The sequence below is a fragment of the Apodemus sylvaticus genome, chromosome 11 (assembly GCF_947179515.1).
Source record: "Apodemus sylvaticus chromosome 11, mApoSyl1.1, whole genome shotgun sequence".
NCBI classification, from domain to species: Eukaryota; Metazoa; Chordata; class Mammalia; order Rodentia; family Muridae; genus Apodemus; species Apodemus sylvaticus.
Window position 1 is genome coordinate 100,535,639 of NC_067482.1, and position 21,271 is coordinate 100,556,909.

Sequence of the window (21,271 nt, forward strand, 5' to 3'; positions counted from 1 at the left end):
TTCAACAATCTCCATCTGTCACACGAAGAGCACATGACATTGCCAGTTAGCTCATCTAGTGGCAGCCAGGAAGCAAGGGAAGACGATTTGAGACATTAACTCTTCCCCTTTATCTCATCAAAACCACCAGCATAGGTGATGGTGCCCACACTGAGGGGGCGCTCCCAACTTAGCTAATCCTGTGTGGGAACACCCTTACGGTTACACACAGAGATGTGCTTTATTCTTCTCCGAAGTGTTTCCTAAGTCAGTTGATAGTCAGGAAGAACCACGGCCCAAGAATTTCAATGCTTCTGAAGAGGAGAAATTGTTACTTCGTGTCTTGGAATGTGATAGCAGAGGGCAGAGTGTGGGCTGAAAGGAGAAGGCATTACAAGAAACACAACTTTAGAGGTAGAATTAGAATGCATAGTAGGACATCTCTGAATATTTTCCCAATAATAAATGAATTCCTTATCACTTAAAAAAATCACACGGAGTAGATATGGCCCTTTCCTGTTTGGTCCACATTGGCTTTTGAGAATGGAGCTTGGCACTGGAACACATCAGTGCTGTGTTTCCAAAGACACAAAGAAGGCAAGACAGGATGTAGAGCAGTGTAAGCAAACACAGCACCGTCTAGCAGAGACTCCGAGCAAAGTATTTTATATAATCATCTCTTTTCATTTGTAGTATAATCCAGCGAAGTCACTTCAACTATTAATTCAAATTTTAAAGGTAAGGATAAATAAGTTACCCAGAGTCCCAGGGCAATATTTTGTGATAGCATAACTCTAATGTCTGTTCATTTTACTATTTAATTACTCTTCCTCAGAATATGGAAAGATTACAAACTAAGGACTGTGGATGGAGACAAACTCACATACATGGGGTATCTATGTTTTGAACCCTACCTCCACTGTCATTTCATATGACCCTCAAAATGTGTATCTCCTTTAAATCATTTTTTTTTATAATCAAGGAAGCTAATGGTACAAGTAAGAGCATTTGCAAGGCCACAACGCTGCACACTGTAGAGCCCATTTTGACCGTGCACAGTGTGTAGGAACTCTCCCCTTGCCTTACCATGGCAGACAACTTGACCACACAGCTTTATTCTTGCTTTGGGATACAAAGGCTACATCATAAGAGTCAAGTACAGAGTAGACTCTGGCATGATTTGCTGCATCAAAAAATATTTTTGATATAGAAATTAAAATAAACCATCTTGGCTTCACTACCATCTTTGTTTTCCCGAAGTCCAGGAAATAAATGCAGTATGCTCAAGTCTCATATGTCCTGTAGCTCATGGCTGTTTTTTTTCAATCACCTTTTCATGTGTAAGCATGACAAGAAGCACACTGCCCCGACTCAATGTTTTATCTCAAGCAGAGGAAAAAGGAATAAAGGAGTTTCTGCTCCCTTGATTATTGCACAAGTGACCTCTATGTCATGAATTTAGGTTGCATGGATAGCAGGGAATCCTATTCCAGAATGTGCTGGGCAAAGGGACAGAGGACAGAGGAAAACTGCAGGAGGCATAGCATAGCACAGGGGAGCGAAATCACTCTTAAGTCCCTGCGTCTGCGTCTGCGTCTGCGTCCATCTTGTCTCGGCCTGGCTGTGCAGAAAGCAATGCCCTCCGTTCCCCGGCTGTGCAGAAAGCAATGCCCTCCGTTCCCCGACTGCGCAGAAAGCAATGCCCTCCGTTCCCCGGCTGCGCAGAAAGCAATGCCCTCCGTTCCCCGGCTGCGCAGAAAGCAATGCCCTCCGTTCCCCGGCTGCACAAATGTCAACAAGCACCATATGGCAGGTGAGGCTGGGATTTGTCCTTTGCCTCGTCTGAGAAAACAGCTCCCATCTATGTTCCTTGTGTGTGTGTGACATTGTCACCAAAGGCACAGCAGGCATCCCGAGAGCAAGAGGTACCCTGCACTTCTTTGGAGAGGCATCCTGAGTGTGGACAGGTGCTTTTGAGCAAGTGTAGGTGAAGGGTCAGCCCTGTGATGCTCATCCACCTCAATCCTCCTGCAGCAACTGAACAGATGTTCAGTGAAAGGAGAACAGGTCTTCATTTCAGGGAATCTCTGCAGAAACTCACCCATTGTGACTTCCCTCCAAAGTTCCTCCAGCCTTCCTGCTGTCGTCCTCTTCAAGCCCTTTGGAATTAGCCACTTCCTTTCTTCTAAGCTTTTCCTTATAACTTCTAGAAAGCAGGCAAGGATGGCCACACGTGTCCAGGCCTCCTCACGTGGATTTCCTCCTGCTACGTGTGAAGGACCGAGGCGGGTCTCTGAAATGCATTTTAGGCACATTTTTAAAGATGATCCCTTTAAAGGATTTATTTATTTAAAAGGTGTGGAGGGGAGGGGTCTTTGTGTGTGTGGTGAGTATGTGCCCAAGTTCTCCTGGCCAGCATATACATGCAAGGACCAGCAGAAGACAGAAAGGGCTTTAGGACTGGAGTCACAGGCAGTTGTGACCATCATGTGGGTCTCTTCAGCATAAACAGTAGCTGTTCATTAACTACTTACCTCCCCACCCCCTGTAGGCATTTTTGCTAGGAAGTTTGAGGAAACAAAATGGTTTTTGCATTCATATGCCACACTCAGATGTCCATGAGAGAGAAAACAGAGAAGGAAAATAGAAGGAAGGCGGGGAGAGTGGGAGAGGATTGGAAACCGTCAAAACAATGATCACGGTGTGAGACACATAAACAAGACCAGGAATTCGGGGAATCAAGCATTTTAATTTTTAGCATGACGGACAGAATGTGGGGGAGTGTTGTAGCTTTGAAAACCACAAAGAAAATTCAGTAACAACACCCAGGAGGAAGGCTGGGAAGGCAAACAAAATCAGATATTGTACTGTGATTCTTTCAAAGGCTGAGGAGTGAAAATAAACAGGGTATAATCAGAGATGAATGTCGAGACAGTAGGCCTGGGCCTAAGTGACCGAAAGTTCAGAGTGATTAAGAAAAACAAGCCAACTGTTTCTGATGCCCATCTTCCTACCCAAACCTGTGGCATTTCTCTCCTGTCTCACTCAGCATAACTGAAACACCTCTTGTCACCAGAGGAGTCCCGTGATGGATACCTATGCCTGGGCATGGGAAGCTGCTCATACCCGGTGAGGCAGGATTACTCAGTACAGCTTGAGCCCACAGTGCTTCTCAGATTCAAGCATGTGTGTGGCCTAGAAAACACTCCCATTAAAACACTCTAAAGAGAACGCACATTCTGCTCCCTGAACTTACAGAATACCCACTTTTAATGACCAGAGACCCAGATTGAAATGAAACTTTGTGGTCTATGAGATTCCTCCCTGGAACTCTGAAATACAGACAGAGCTGCTCTCCACCTTTCCCATGCTCTCTCATGTCATAACACCCTTGCGTTTTGTACTGGATATAGAACTACTTCTGTCTAAACATCTGCATTTCTTTCCATCCTGTATGGTTAACAGCAGTACTGAATGGCCAATGAAATTAGAGACCAGAGAGAAGAAGGAGAAGGTCTGTGGTGGTCTGGGAAGCCAGTTTGGTATCTGTAGAACAGGTCAATGAGTGAGGGCATCTGAATCCACAGCTTCAGCATTATAGCTTCCTCACCATGTGGGAAAAGTGGGGCCAGGAGAGGACAGAAATCTACCTACTAGAACACTGGTTCTCAGTCCGTGGGTCAAGACTTCCTTAAGGTTGCACGTCAGGTATCCTGCATATTATATGTTTACATTAGGATTCCTATCAGTAGCAAAATTACAGCTATAAAGTAGCAATGAAATAGTTTTATGGTTGGGGTCACTGCAATATGAGCAATTATATTAAAGGGTCTCAGCATTAGGAGAGGTTGAGACCGCTGGTCTAGAGTATGTGGAAGGCCTGGTTTCAGAGGAATTGGGTTCCTCTAGTCAATAGCTCTGTTCTAGGCACTGACTATGAAAGCCATCGTGCTTGGTTGTAAATATTAATATAAATTCAAAGTGAATAAAGGCTTGTGTTCACTTGTTTTTCTTTGTGTCAGTGCAATCACTTTGCTCTCAATCCTGTTGCCACAGCCTCCCTAGTGTGACAACACACCTGTCATAGCCTCCTTAGGAATGTGATAAGTGCTTAAAATTGTTAGTGGCTTTCTCAAACTAAAACTGAGGAAACTTATCCTTTGATCTCCTAAATATTTACTTCCTCCAAGGTTTTGTTTTAATAAATGACCACATTCATATCAACACATAGTCACTAGAAATGGGAACATCCTTTAAATTCTGCCCTGTGGCCACCATATTATACCTCACCAATGTCTTCTCCAAATGCTTCTTTGTTTCTAGGTCTGTTAGTGAATGGGATTCTCTGTGGGACCCAACAATTCAAGGAGCTGAATGAAAGAGATCCTCCTAGAGCCTACCATCTGGGCTGGTGTAGAAGGGGGTGAGGAGAGGCCTTCCTGGCAGGGCCAGGGAATTTGATAGGAGTGAGTCTTTTTGTTGTTGTTTGGTTGGGGTTTTTTTTGTTTTTTGTTTTGTTTTGTTTTGTTTTTTTGAGACAGGGTTTCTCTGAGTAGCCCTGGCTGTCCTGGAACTCACTCTGTAGACCAGGCTGGCTTCGAACTCAGAAATCCACCTGCCTCTGCCTCCCAAGTACTGGGATTAAAGGCATGAGCCACCACTGCCCAGCAGGAGTGAGTCTTAAGAAAGAATTAAACTTTGGTTAGAGAAGTGGGGTCCATTTTAAAACTTTGTGGTAGTGTATGGGTGTTAGGAATGGAAGGGGAACAAGGCTTCGTTATATTTAGTGGGTCATCTCTGTCTTTAGCCAATGTCACCTTACTCCATGGAAAGAACCTCAGGAAACAAATAAGCTACTTTGCGTTTATATAAAGCCCTTCATTAACTACTCGTCCTATGGAATATCTCTGAGACTATTCTTACCGTTCTAGGGCTTTAGTGATCCCCCAAATGACAGTCTTTGCAGCTCCAGGGAGCTGCTTGAGGATGAGCCTGGGGAAGCTGCCTTCCAGCTTGGCTGCCTGGAGGTGGAAGAAGACCTGGGTGATGTCAATCTACCATGTGGTCAATTTTAAGTTGGTCCTGATGTGTACCAGCTGCCCAGTTCTAAGCAGAAAGTCTTGTGAGCAAACTAGAACCTGGGATGTTTTACAACTATCCTTTCAACCTTTGAAAGGCTTGGCCCAGATGAGTCAATGGAAACTGGTATATATATATATATATATATATATATATATATATATATATATATATACACACACACATACACACACACACAAATTTTTATTTTATACTTCGTGTGTCCATGCAATTGGAATAAACTGTAAATTAGGTGTTATAGCACTGTACTTTGGTTAGATGCAGTGGTTTAGAAATGTAGCTTTATTTTGTTATGAGATAATAGCTGCTTTGCTTTGTTGTGACAGTAGTAATAAAGTAAACTTACTACAATGTAAAATGTGGTAACCAACCCAAACTACTGAAGCGGAGCTGCAAATCAGAGGCAGCCCGACTGTGGCAACTTTATGTGCAGAAGCAGTATGTGGTTCCCATCTCACAGAGAGCCCTGCCATAGCCCTTAATAAGATATGGTTCCGGCTCTGGCTGAGGGTCAAACCACATTCCCCAAACCATATGGGGTTAAATTTTTGTTGGAACATAGAAAGATTACTCATTTACACTGCACAAGGGAAAGATCCTACCTAGTAAAGATGGCATGCAGAGGTGCCTGGTTTTGAATGAAGGGCTAATATGTTGTCCAGAATCTCAAGAAACAAATGTTTTTAGAAGGTTGGCTGGCATCAAGTATCCTGGTACACATACCCGAGAAGAAAAGTCTCGTACAGAGACTAGTACAGCATGGGACTTGTTCTGGTCATTGATCTGATTATGACCCTGTGCATATCTACCTACACCCTACAGAGGACTAACAGGAAAATGATCTAAGATTGAAGGGAATGCCTCAGAACACTGATAAGGAAATGTGCTGTGAAGCAAAGTCCTTGTTGTATAGTGTGGACCACAGTGGGTATGGTGTCACTCTGACTCAGACATGCCACATCTCTGGGTGCAGAACTCTGGGCATGGATATGATTGCTGAGGTCCTAGCTGCAGTTCCAACAGCAAAATGCCTGTTGCTGAGCTGGTGGCACCAGCAAATTAAGGGACAAAACATGGAGACATGAAAGTAGACTGAAAAGAGGGGACCAGGACTGTGGCTCTCAGTACTAACATGTTTGTTTAGTTCCCAAAAATTTGACAAGTTTTCAAATATTTTTTGTCAAAATTTGACAAAAAATTTCATGAATTGCAAAGATTCATGAAATGCAGGCCACCATTGCTAATGTGAACTGATTTATACCCAGTACCTAGCAAAGCTAAAAGACCATGGGCTACAAATAAAAAAGGCATGGCTTGATACTAACAGCTACTATTTATTGGCCATTTGTTAACTGCATGAATGGGTCCCAGCGTGTTTCCTGCAGCATCTGCTGAAATCTTCATAACTCCACCATGTGAATCCTCCTGGCGCCCACATTTCCCAGGTGAAGGCTCCGTAGCATACCACGCTCACCACAATTCATCACAACGAGTCAGTGACCACAACTGAGAACTCAACTCATGGAATCGGACTCTGCGTTGCCAGCTGGGCTCCTAACTCCTGTTTGGCTTGCAGCTGCTTCATTGTGTATAGTATTCCAGAGTCACAGTTCCCTATCAGCCAGTGCTCCTAGCCCCTGAGATACTCACTAAAATATTTGTCTCATTGTCTGTATAGCTGAATAAGAACCATCCAAATTGTATGATTTTGCATGTTTCCAAATGTGTTGATAAGAAGAAAGTTTCCAAAACCCCCACTAGAGTCAAATCTCTCTGAATGAGGTGAAAAGAATGCTCTCAAAATGCAGAGGGATCGGAAGATGTGGTGTTGGGTTTTCTTTTGGCCCATTTGGAAGTCACCTTTTCTCTTAGAATTGTATCTAAATTGAAGCTAAATGGACCTCCTCACATAATCTTGGCAATAACTTTTAAAGATTCCTCTTACATGTGAATTGCCCATGCATGCAGCCACATAAAATCCAAATGACTAAGGAATAGAGTTCAACTTTATTTATAGACTTCCTTCTAGGTTATTTATTTATTTATACTTTTTGGTTGGTTACAAAGCTGACAGAGTGGATTACAGCTAACATTCCCATATTGATTATATCATTTCCGGGGCTAGCCTCTGTGACACAGGAGCCACATAGTTAGTTTTTTTCTTGTTAACTATTTGTAAATCATTTGTACTTTTATGGGGTATATAGCCTGGCTATTCCTCTTCAAATCATGCTCTTCTGACTTGTTAAGTAAGAAATATCCTCAGGGTGCAGTGTCACATTTGTCCTTCAGCAACGCAACTTGAAGGCTTTTCTCTCTGGCAGAGAGCAAAAGGCAACCCTGACTGGCCTTGTTTAGAGCATGTCTGAAGACGCCTCACCTACAGGCCTGATAGCCACCCTACCTTTGCCTCTGGAAAACAGATCTGCAGGGAGCTGCTTCTCTTTTTGTTTGTTTGGTTGGCCTTTGGCTTATGGTTGTCCATTTATCTTAAGCTATTAATAGACAAAAACCATTAGTCCCGTGATTACTGAAAAGCACTTGTTGAAGTTCTTCACAGAAAATCTATGCTAACATTTGAAATTACAAGATTGGGTGGGCATTATTTTTTCTGTACTGGAACTAGAATTGAAGTCAGGGCCTCTGTAGGCTAGGAAATAGCTCTATATCCACCACACATCATTTATCTTGTTCATGTTAAATTGTGTCTTGCTAGGATACTCAGGCTGGTAGCCTTGGGCTTGTAGTCCTCCTGCCTCAGCTGCCCAGATAGCTGGGAATACAAGTGTGTGCTACTTACAAAGTGCTCCTAAAGTATCCATTCCAAAACAAGCCACATAAATAAGCTCTGTCTTTATTGTCCTTTATAGGCAGAATCACACGGGGTGGCATGTCAGGACAATCATACCCACCACAAATGTTTTCAGAAATCTTTGGAAATGACATTCTGGGCTTTTAGCATTCCCTGTAGATAACCAAGGATCATAATTTGTTCTAAAAGCTGGAGTAGATTTTACTCTTAAGTCATAATAATTTATGTTTAAGACTGCTAGCTAGTCTGCTTCCCTGAAGACACCACGTCCTGAGACATACCAGGAGATCTGCTGCACTCAGGGCATCTGGTAAGAACTCTCCTGAAGTCCCAGAGCTGCCCCTGGGAGCCCAATGGACTCGAGACCTATTACCCCCTAAACCCCACACCCGCTGAATTCCACTCTCCTCCCAGCCTGTCCTTCCTGCTGGTATAGACTGCTAGCTAGTTTTCTACCCTGAAGTCACCACATCCTGCAGCATGCCAGGAGATCTGTTGCACTCAGGGCATCTGACACCACAGCCTGAGGCATCCCAGGAGATTCACTGCACATCGGGCAACACAGCAACTGATCACCAGCTTGTCTGCTCCCCTGAAGATGCCACAGCTTGAAGGCATCCCAGGAATTCCTCAGTACACAGGACAAGTGGGCAATGGACACCACAGTCTGAGGACCTCCCAGAGGCTCCAGGGCATTAAGAGCAACTGACCCAACAGACTTAAAGCCTCCCAACATACAGGGAAACAGAAACCACAGTCTGCAGACCTCTTCCGGGAAGAGCTACACACAGGACACCTGCTTGACTGCTCCTCTGAAGACCTGACAGTCTGAAGGAGTCCCAGGAGATCTACTGCAACAGATCAGCAGCTTCTCTGCCCCTCTGAAGAGGCTCCAGTTGGAAAGCCCCACAGGTGGTCTGCTACAGCCAGGGCCATGGGTCTACCAGGATACCTGAAGCAACCCAGGGACAAAAGAAGCAGACTCCAAAGAGAATCACCCAGACCGGCAAACACTAGCAACAACAAGATGGCAAGAGGCAAGCACAAGACCATAAGCAACAGAAGCCAATATATGTGGGCATCATCAGAAGCCAGTTCTCCTACCACGGCAAATCCTGAATACACCAACATACCTAAAAGCTAGGAAGCTGACTTAAAATCCTATCACATGAATGTAATAAAGTCCTTTAAGGAGAATATAAATAACTCACTGAAAGAAATATAGGAAAACACAGATAAACAGATAGAAGCCTTTAAAGAGGAAACATAAATCCCTTAAAGAAATATAGGAAAACACAATCAAACAGGTGAAGGAATTGAATAAAGCAGTCAAAGACCTAAAAATGGAAGTAGGAACAACAAAGAAAACACATATGGAGGAAAACCTGGAAATGGAAAACATAGTAAAGAGATCAGGAATTACAGATGTAAACATCACCAACAGAACATGTGAGGAAGAAGACAGAATCTCAGGTGTAGAAAATACCGGAGAATAGATTGGCACAACTGTCAAAGAAAATTCATAACATAAATATTCCCAACTCAAAAGATCCCAGAAACTCAAGACACAAAGACCAAATCTAAGAATAATTGGAATAGAGGAGAACGAAGATTCCCAACTCAAAGGACCTGAAAATGTCTTTAACAAAATAATAGAAGAAAATATCCCCAACCTAACAAAGAGATGGTAATAAACATATAAGAAGCCGGTAGAACATGAAATAAATGGTACCAGAAAAGAAAATCCTCTTGTCACATAATAATCAAAACACTAAGTGCACAGAAGAAAGAAAGAATATTAAAAGCTGCAAAGGAAAAGAGCCAAGTAACATAGAAAGGCTGACCTATCAGAATTACACCAACAGAGACACTAAAAGCCAGAAGAGGCTGGTCAGAGGTCATGCAGACTCTAAGAGAACAGAAATGCTAATCTAGGATGCTATACCCAGCAAAATTCTCAATCAACATAGAAAGTATTCTAGAAGGAAAACTCCAACACAAGGAGGGTACTTACACCAAAGAAAAGACAAGATATTAATCATCTCACAACAAAGCCAGAAGGAGATAAGCACATGAATATAAAGCCACCTACAAAAACAAATATAACAGGAATTAACAGTCATCTGCCTTTAATATCAATATTAATGTACTCAACTCACCTATAAAAAGACATAAGCTAACAGACTGGATACATAAACAGGATCAAGCATTTTGCTGCATACAAGAAACTCACCTCAATAACAAAGACAGACACTATCTCAGAGTAAAAGAATGAACAAAGAACTTCCAAGCAAATGATCTAAAGAAATAAGCTGGAGTTGCCATCCTCCAATCAAATAAATTTAACAAGTGTGATGAGGAAGGATGCTTATCATTCTTTAAGGGGAAAATCCACCAAGAGAAAGCCTCAATTATGAGCATCTATGGCTCAAATTCAAGGGCACTCACATTTATAACAGAAACTTTATTAAAGCTCAAAACACACATTGAACCCCACACAATAATCATGGGAGACTCTAACACCTTACTCTCATTAATGGACAGGCCATTGAAACAGAAACTAAACAGAGATATAGTGAAACTAACAGAGGTTATAAACCAAATCGGGTTAACAGATATCAACAGAGCAATTTCCCTTAAAACAAAAGAATACACCTGCTTTTCAGAACTTCATGGTATCTTCTCCAAAATCAACCATATAATTGGTCACAAAACAACCCTCAAATGATACAAGAAGTCTGAAATAATTCCATGCATCTTATCAGATCAAAATAGACCAAGGCTAGTCTTCAATAACAACAAAACAACAGAAAACCCACATATACATGGAAGCTGAATAACTCCCTAATCAACTTGTTCAGGAAAGAGAAAGAAAGAAAGAAAGAAAGAAAGAAAGAAAAGAAAGAAAGAAAGAAAGAAAGAAAGAAAAGAAAGAAAGAAAAGAAAGAAAGAGAGAGAGAGAGAGAGAGAGAGAGAGAGAGAGAGAGGGAGGGAGGGAGGGAGGGAGGGAGGGAGGGAGGAAGGAAGGAAGGAAGGAAGGAAGGAAAGAAAGAAAGAAAGAAAGAAAGAAAGAAAGAAAGAAAGAAAGAAAGAAAGAAAGAAAGAAAGAAAGAAAGAAAGAGAGATAGAAAGGAAGGAAGGAAGGAAGGAAGGAAGAAAGAAAGAAAGAAAGAAAGAAAGAAAGAAAGAAAGAAAGAAAGAAAGAAAGAAAGAAAGAAAGAAAGAAAGAAAGAAAGAAAGAAAGAAAGAAAGAAAGAGAGAAAGAAAGGAAAATAGAAAACTTTCTGGAGTTCAATGAAAATGTTGACACAACATACCCGAACCTATGGGACACAATGAAAGCAGTGCTAAGAGGAAAATGCTTAGCACTAAGACTCCTGGTAAAGAAGCTAGAGAGGTCTTACACTAGCAGCTTAACAGCACACCTCTGATCTCTAGAACAAAAAGAAGCAAACACATCCAAGAGGAGTAGAAGTCAGGAAATAGTCAAACTTAGGGCCTAAAGCAACCAAATAGAAACAAAGAAAACAATACAAAGAATCAACAAAACCAAAAGTTCTTTGAGAGAATGAACAAAATAGATAAACAACTAGATAAACTAACTAAAGGGCCCAGGGGCAGTATCCAAATTAATAAAATCAGAAATGAAAAGGGAGACATAAAAATAGAAATGGAAGAAATTTAAAAAAATCATCAGGTCCTAATAAAAAAGCCTATACTCAATGAAATTGAAAAATCTAGATTTAATGGATGGTTTTCTAGTCAGATACCACATAACAAAGTTAAATCAAGAGCAGGTAAACTATCTAAACAGGATCATATCCCATAAAGAAATAGAAGAAGTTATTAAAAACCTCACAAAAACAACAACGAAAAATTCCAGAGCCAGATGGATTTAGTGCAGAATTCTACCAGACCATCAAAGAAGACCTAATACCAATATTCCTCAAACTATTCCATAAAATAGAAACAGAAGAAACACTACCTAACTCATTCTATGAACACACAATTACTCTGATATCTAAATCACACAAGGACCCAACATAAATAAATAAATAAATAAATAAATAAATAAATAAATACAACTTCAGACCAAACTTGCATATGAATATAGATGCAAAAATATTCAAATACTGAATAAAATTCTTGCAAATGGAATCTAAGAACACATCAAATTCACATGATCAAGTAGGCTACATCCCCAGGATGCAAATGTTGGTTCAATGTATGAAAATCCATTAATGTAATCTACTATATAGAAATCTATTAATGTAATCTACTGTATAGGAAAAAATCACTTGATCATCTGCTTAGATGCAGAAAAAACATTTGACAAAAAACAACAACTCTTCATTTTAAAAGTATTGTAGAGAGCAGAAATTCAAGGACCACAGTAAACATAATAAAAACAATTTACTGCAAACCAACAGCCAATATCAAATTAAGTGGAGAGATACTTGAAGCAATCCCACTAAAATCCGGGACAAGACAAAGATGCCCACTCTTCCCATATCTATTCAATATAGTACTTGAAGTGCTAGCTAGAACAATAAGACAACACAAAGAGATCAAGGGGATACAAAATGGCAAAGAAGGAATAAAGATATCACTATTTGCAGATGATATGATAGTATACATAAGCGTCCCCCAAAAAATTCTACCAGAGAACTTCTCCAACTGATAAACAACTTCAGCAAAGTAGCCAGATATGAAATTAACTCAAATAAATCAGTAGCCTTCTTTTACACAAATTATGAACAGGCTAAGAAAGAAATTAAGGAAACAACTCTCTTCACAATAGCCACAAATAATATAAAGTATCTTGGGGTAACTCTAACCAAATAAGTGAAAGATCTGTAATGATAATAACTTCAAGTCTCTCAAGAAAGAAATTGAAGAAGATCTCAGAAAATGGAAAGATCTCCCATGCTCATGGATTGGCAGAATTAACATAATAAAAATGGCCGTCCTATCAAAGACAATCTACAGACTCAAAACAACTCCCATCAACACCATAACACAATTCTTCAAAGACATGGAAAGAGCAATTTTCAAATTTATCTGGAAAGGCATAAAAGCCAGAATAACAAAAACCATTCTTAACAATAAACGAACTGCTGGAAGAATCACCATCCCTGACCTCAAACTATACTACAGAGCAATGGTGATAAAAAATTATACAGTATTGATATGGAAACAGACACATTGTTCAGTGGAATAGACTTGAAAACAAAGAAATAAAACCACACTTTTACACACACACGATCTTTGCCAAAGAAGCCAAAAATATACAATGGAAAAAAGAAAGCTTCTTCAATAAATGGTGTTGGACTAACTGACTGTTTGTTTTAGAAAAATGAAAATACACCCATATTTGTTACCTTGCACAAAGATCAAGACTACATGGATCAAGGACCTCCACATAAAACCAGATACACTGAATCTAATAGAAGAGAAAGTGGGAAAGAGCCTTGAACTCTTTGGCACAGAGGAAATTTCCTAAACAGAACTCTAATGGTGCATTATAAGATCAAGAATTGTAAATGGAAGCTCATATAACTATAAGCTTCTGTAAGGCAAAGGATAGGGTCAATAGGACAAATCAGCAACCTACAGATTGGGAAAAATCCTCACTAACCCCCCAATGATGGAAGGCTAATACCCAAAATATATAAAGAACATAAGAAGCTACCCACCAAAACACCAAACAACCAAATCAAAAAACGGGGTATAGAACTAATCAGAGAATTCATTACAGAGGAATCTCTAATGACTGAGAAGCACCTAAAGAAATGTTCAAAGTCCTTAGTGATCAGAGTAATGCAAATCAAAATGACCCAGAGATTCTACTTTACACCAATCAGAATGGCGAAGACCAAAATCTCAGGCAGCAGCGCATTCTGGCAAGGATGTGAAGAAAGAGGAAGACTCCTCCATTGCTGGTGGGATTGCAAACTGGTAAAACTACTCTGGAAATCAATCTGAAGGTTTCTCAGAAAATTGGAAATAGATATACCTGAAGACCCAGCAATACCACTCTTGAGAATATACCCAAAAGATGGCCCATCAGGCCCCAAGACCACATGCTTCACTGTGTTCATAGCAGCCTTGTTTGTGATAGGCAAAAGCTGGAAACAATTCAGATGCCCCATAACAGAAGAATGGATAGAGAAAATGTGGTTCATTTACACAAAGGAATACTACTCAGCTATGAAGAATGAGGACAACCTCAGTTTTGAATGAATGGAGCTCAAAATGAATGGAATTAGAAAATATCGTCCTGAGTGAGGTAACTTATACCCAAAAGGACATGCATGGTATGTACTCACTAAAAATTTTGGATATTATTCCCAAAATGTACAGAGTATGCAAGATAAAGTCCACAGAATTAAAAAAGTTCAACAAACTGGAAGGGCCCAAGTGAGGACACCTCAAGCCCACTTTGGAGGGAGAAGAAAGCAATCACAAGCGGAGAGAGAAAGAGATGTGGGTGGGAAGATAGGGGTGTGGGGAAGAGGGAAATATGATCTTGTATTGGGTGGGCAAAGGACTGAAGCCCTGAGGGCCAGCAGAAAGAACAGAAACAGACAACTTTAGGAGGAAGTAGATTGGAGGGAACCTCCAGAAAGTACCAGAGACCTGGGAGGTGAGAGAGTCTCAGAACTCAAATGGAGGGACCTTAGATAAAATGCCCTACAGTGGAGAGAGGAAATTTGTAGAGCCCACCTCCATCAGAATGACAGGGCATCAAGTAAGGAATGGTTTGCCATTCCATAGTCAAAAAATCTGACCCATAATTGTTCCTGTCTGAAAAAACTGCTGGGATGGAAATGAAAAGGAGCCTGAGGAAAAGGAGGTCCTGTGATAGGCCCAAAGTGGGATCCAGCTCAAGGGGAAGTCCTAAGGCCTGACGATATTACTGAGGCTATGGAACAATTACAAAAAGCGAACTATCGATCCATGAGCATGGGAGATTTTCACATTTTTTGAGGTCTTCTCCCATTTCCTTCTTCAGAGTCTTGAAGTTCTTGTCATACAGATCTTTCACATGTTTGGTAAGAGTCACCCCAAGATACTTTATACTGTTTGTGGCTATTGTGAAGGGGGTCATTTCCCTAATTTCTTTCTCAGCCTGTTTGTCCTTTGAGTATAGGAAGGCCGCTGAGTTGCTTGAGTTGATTTTATAACCAGCCACTTTGCTGAAGTTGTTTATCAGCTGTAGGAGCTCTCTAGTGGAGTTTTTTGGGTCACTTAGGTAGTCTATCATGTCATCTGCAAATAATGATAGTTTGATTTCTTCCTTTCCAATTTGTATCCCTTTGACCTCCTTACGTTGTCGAATTGCCCGAGCTAGTACCTCAAGTACAATATTGAAAAGATAAGGAGAAAGGGGGCAGCCTTGTCTAGTCCCTGATTTCAGTGGGATTGCTTCAAGTTTCTCTCCATTTATTTCGATGCTGGCAATGGGTTTGCTGTATATTGCTTTTACTATGTTTAGGTATGGGCCTTGAATTCCTGTTCTCTCCAAGACTTTAAGCATGAAAGGATGCTGAATTTTGTCAAATGCTTTTTCAGCATCCAATGAAATGACCGTGTGGTTTTTTTTCTTTGAGTTTGTTTATGTAGTGGATTGCATTGATGGATTTCCGTATATTGAACCAACCCTGCATTCCTGGGATAAGGCCTACTTGATCATGGTGGATGATCGTTTTGATGTGTTCTTGGATTCGGTTGGCAAGAATTTTATTGAGCATTTTGCATTGGTGTCTGATATCTGTCTAGGAAACTGTCCATTTCCTCCAGATTCTCCAGTTGTGTTGAGTATAGGCTTTTGGAATAGGATCTAATGATTTTTTGAATTTCCTCAGTTTCTGTTGTTATATCTCCCTTTTCATTTCTAAGTTTGTTAATCTGGATACTGTCTCTGTGCCCTTTGGTTAGTCTGGCTAAGGTTTTATCTATCTTGTTGATTTTCTCAAAGAACCAGCTCCTGGTTTTGTTGATTCTTTGTATGGTTCTCTTTGTTTCTACTTGATTGATTTCGGCCCTGAGTTTGATGATTTCCTGCCTTCTACTCCTCCTGGGTGAAATAGCTTCTTTTTCTTCCAGGGCTTTCAGGTATGTCATTAAGCTGGTAATGTATGCTCTCTCCATTTTCTTTTTGGAGACACTCAGGGCTATGAGTTTTCCTCTTAGCACTGCTTTCATTGTGTCCCATAGATTTGGGTATGTTGTGTCTTCATTTTCATTGTGTTCTAAAAAGTCTTTAATTTCTTTCTTTATTTCTTCCTTGACCAAGGTATCATTGAGTAGAATATTGTTCAGTTTCCACGTGTATGTGGGTTTTCTGTTGTTTTTGTTGCTATTGAAGAAAACTTTTACTCCATAGTGATCTGATAGGAGGCTTGGGATTAGTTCGATCTTCTTATATTTGTTGAGGTCTGTCTTGTGACCAATTATATGGTCGATTTTGGAGAAGGTACCATGAAGTGCTGAGAAAAAGGTATATTCTTTTGCTTTAGGATAGAATGTTCTATATATATATGTTAAATCTAATTGGTCCAAAGTTTCAATTAGTTTCATTGTGTCCATGTTTAGTTTCTGTTTTCCTGATCAGTCCATTGAGGAAAGTGCAGTGTTGAAGTCACCCATAATTATTGTGTTAGGTGCAATGTGTGCTTTGAGTTTTAATAAAGTTTCTTTTACGAAAGAGGGTGCCCTTGCATTTGGAGCATAGATGTTCAGGACTGAGAGTTCTTCTTGTTATATTTTTCCTTTGACGATCCAGAAGTGTCCCTCAGAGTCTCTTTTGATGACTTTGGGTTGAAAGTCAATTTTATCTGATATTAAAATGGCTACTCCAGCTTGTGTCCTGAGACCATTTGCTTGTAAAATTGTCTTCCAGCCTTTTACTCTAAGGTAGTGTTTGTCTTTGACCCTGAGGTGTGTTTCCTGTAAGCAGCAAAATGTAGGGTCCTGTTTACATATCCAGTCAGTTAGTCTGTGTCGTTTTATTGGCTCATGGATCGGTAGAATCAATATAGTTAAAATGGCCATTTTGCCAAAGGCAATATACAGATTCAATGAAATACCCATCAAAATCCCAACTCAATTCTTCACAGAGTTAGAAAGAGCAATTATCAAATTCATCTGGAACAACAAAAAACCCAGGATAGCTAAAACTATTCTCAGCAACAAAAGAAAGTCTGGGGGAATCAGTATCCCTGACCTCAAGCAATACTACAGAGCAATAGTGTTAAAAACTGCATGGTATTGGTACAGTGACAGACAGGAGGATCAATGGAACAGGATTGAAGATCCAGAAATGAACCCACACACCTATGGCCACTTGATCCTCAACAAAGAGGCTGAAAACATCCAATGGAAAAAAAAGATAGCCTTTTCAACAAATGGTGCTGGTTCAACTGGAGGTCAGCATGCAGAAGAATGCGAATTGATCCATCCTTATCTCCTTGTACTAAGCTCAAATCCAAATGGATCAAGGACCTCCACATAAAGCCAGACACTCTGAAGCTAATAGAAAAGAAACTGGGGAAGACCCTTGAGGACATCAGTACAGGGAGAAAGTTTCTGAACAGAACACCAGTAGCGTATGCTCTAAGATCAAGAATTGACAAATGGAACCTCATAAAATTACAAAGTTTCTGTAAGGCAAAGGACACCATCAAGAGGACAAATTGGCAACCAACAAATTGGGAAAAGATCTTCACCAATCCTACATCAGACAGAGGGCTAATATCCAGTATATATAAAGAACTCAAGAAGTTAGACTCCAGAAAACCAAACAACCCTATTAAAAAATGGGGTACAGAGTTAAACAAAGAATTCTCACCTGAAGAACTTCGGATGGCGGAGAAACATCTTAAAAAATGCTCAACTTCATTAGTCATTAGGGAAATGCAAATCAAAACAACCCTGAGATTTCATCTTACACCAGTCAGAATGGCTAAGATTAAAAATTCAGGAGACAGCATGTGTTTGAGAGGGTGTGGAGAAAGAGGAACACTCCTCCACTGCTGGTGGGGTTGCAAATTGGTACAACCACTCTGGAAATCAGTCTGGCGGTTCCTCCGAAAACTGGGCACCTCTCTCCCAGAAGATCCTGCTATACCATTCCTGGGCATATACCCAGAGGATTCCCCACCATGTAATAAGGATACATGCTCTACTATGTTCATAGCAGCCCTATTTATAATTGCCAGATGCTGGAAAGAACCCAGGTATCCCTCAACAGAAGAGTGGATGCAAAAAATGTGGTATATCTACACAATGGAGTACTATTCAGCCATTAGAAACAATGAATTCACGAAATTCTTAGGCAAATGGATGGAGCTAGAGAACATCATACTAAGTGAGGTAACCCAGACTCAAAAGGTGAATCATGGTATGCACTCACTAATAAGTGGATATTAACCTAGAAAACTGGAATACCCAAAACATAATCCACACATCAAATGAGGTACAAGAAGAAAGGAGGAGTGGCCCCTTGTTCTGGAAAGACTCAGTGAAGCAGTATTCAACAAAACCAGAACGGGGAAGTGGGAAGGGGTGGGTGAGAGGACAGGGGAAGGGAAGGGGGCTTACGGGACTTTCAGGGAGTGGGGGGCTAGAAAAGGGGAAATCATTTGAAATGTAAATAAAAAATTATATCGAAGAAAAAAAAGAAAAAAAACGAGAATAAAAATAGCGAACTATCATGCCTGCCCTCTGAAAGACACAACAAGCAGCTGAGTCAAGACCCCAGGGAACCAAATAGCCCTATTAAAACATGGGGTACATACCTGAACAAAGAATTCTCACCTGAAGAAATTAGGATGGCAGAGAAGCACCATAAGAAATGCTCAACATCATTAGTCATTAGGGAAATACAAATCAAAACAACCCTGAGATTTCACCTCACACCAGTCAGAATGGCTAAGGTTATATTAACCTAGAAAACTGGAATACCCAAAACATAATCCACACATCAAATGAGGTACAAGAAGAAAGGAGGAGTGGCCCCTGGTTCTGGAAAGACTCAGTGAAGCAGTATTCGACAAAACCAGAACGGGGAACTGGGAAGGGGTGGGTGGGAGGACAGGGGAAGAGAAGGGGGCTTATGGGACTTTCAGGGAGTGGGGGGCCAGAAAAGGGGAAATCATTTGAAATGTAAATAAATTATATCGAATAAAAAAATTTTAAAAAAATGCTCAACTTCATTAGTCATCAGGGAAATGCAAATCAAAAAAACCCTGAGATTTCACCTTACACCAGTCAGAATGGCTAAGATTAAAAATTCAGGAGACAGCAGGTGCTGGCAAGGATGTGGAGAAAGAGGAACACTCCTCCACTGCTGGAGGGGTTGCAAATTGGTACAACCACTCTGGAAATCAGTCTGGCGGTTCCTCAGAAAACTGGGCAAGTCACTTCCTAAAGATCCTGCTATACCACTCCTGAGCATATACCCAGAGGATTCCCTAGCACGTAATAAGGATATATGCTCCACTATGTTCATAGCAGCCCTATGTATAATACCCAGAAGCTGGAAAGAACCCAGGTATCCCTCAACAGAAGAATGGAGGCAAAAAATGTGGTATATCTACACAATGGAGTACTATTCAGCCTTTAGAAACAATGAATTCATGAAATTCTTAGGCAAATGGATGGAGCTGGAGAACATCATACTAAGTGAGGTAACCCAGTCTCAAAAGATCAATCATGGTATGCACTCACTAATAAGTGGATATTAGCCTGGAAAACTAGAATACCCAAAACATAATCCACACATCAAATGAGGTGCAAGAAGAAAGGAAGAGTGGCCCCTGGTTCTGGAAAGACTCAGTGTAGCAGTATTCGGCAAAACCAGAACAGGGAAGTGGGAAAGGGTGGGTGGGAGGACAGGGGGAGGGAAGGGAGCTTATGTGACTTTTGGGGAGTGGGGCCAGAAAAGGGGAAATCATTTCAAATGTAAATAAAAATATATCGAATAAAAAAATTGAAAAAAAAGAAATTAATTAAAAGTTTAATTAAAAAAGATTTTATTAAATGAGGGAAGTTTTGGAATGCATGAGGCTATAGGTTCAATGCTCCATGCTACTGAAATAAATTTTAAAATATTCCAGTGAATAAATAAATAAATAAAAACTCAGGAGACATCAGGTGTTGGCGAGGATGTGGAGAAAGAGGAACACTCCTCCACTGCTGGTGGGGCTGTAAGATGGTACAATCACTATGGAAATCAGTCTCGCGGTTCCTAAGAAAACTGGACATGACACTTCCGGAGGACCCTGCTATACCTCTCCTGGCCATATACCCAGAGGATTCCCCAGCATGCAGTAAGGACACATGCTCCACTATGTTCATAGCAGCCTTATTTATAATAGCCAGAAGCTGGAAAGAACCCAGATATCCCTCAATGGAGGAATGGTTACAGAAAATGTGGTATATATACACAATGGAGTACTATTCAGCAATTAAAAACAATGAATTCATGAATTTTTTAGGCAAATGGATGGAACTGGAAAATATCATCCTAAGCAAGGTAACTCAATCACAAAAGAATACGCATGTAATGTAATCATTGATAAGTGGATATTAATTAGCCCTGAAGCTCTGAATACTGAAGACACAATTAGCATATCAAATGATTCCCATGAAGAAGGAAGAAGAAGGCCCTAATCCTGGAAAGGCTTGATCCAGCATTGTAGGGGAGTACCAGGACAGAGAAAAGGGAGGGGGAAAGATAGGAGAACGGATGGAGAGAAGAGGACTTATGGGACATAGGGGGAGGGGGGAACTGGGAAAGAGGAAAGCTTTTGGATTGTAAACAAAGAATATAGAAATTTTTTAAAAAGTAGATATTTATGCACAGCCAATGGACAGAAGCTGCTGACTCCTATGGCTGAATTAGGGAAAAGCTGGAAGAAGCTGAGGAGGGTGATGCTGTAGGAAGACCAGCAGTCTCAATTAACTTGGACCCCTGAGATCAAACACTGGACAATATCATCCTAAGCAAGGTAACTCAATCACAAAAGAATACACATGGAATGCAATCATTGATAAGTGGATATTAATTAGCCCTGAAGCTCTAATACACCAGCTGAAATGAGGCCTCCAACACATATACAGCAGAGGACTGCTTGGTCTGGGTGTTGGTTTTTCTACGCCGGTCCGTCTGCCTACTCCACAGCACAGGTCACCTGTCTGCCCGCCACAAGGGCCATGGGATGCGGTGGAGAAGTGGGCCGCAGTGAGATACACCAGGCCAAACAGTGCCATGTGGGACTTTATTTAAGATGGGGAAAGGGGTAGCGGGCAGGAAGAAGGAAGGAAAGAAAAGACAAAGGGGGAGAAACGCTACCCAGTTATATACAGGTGATG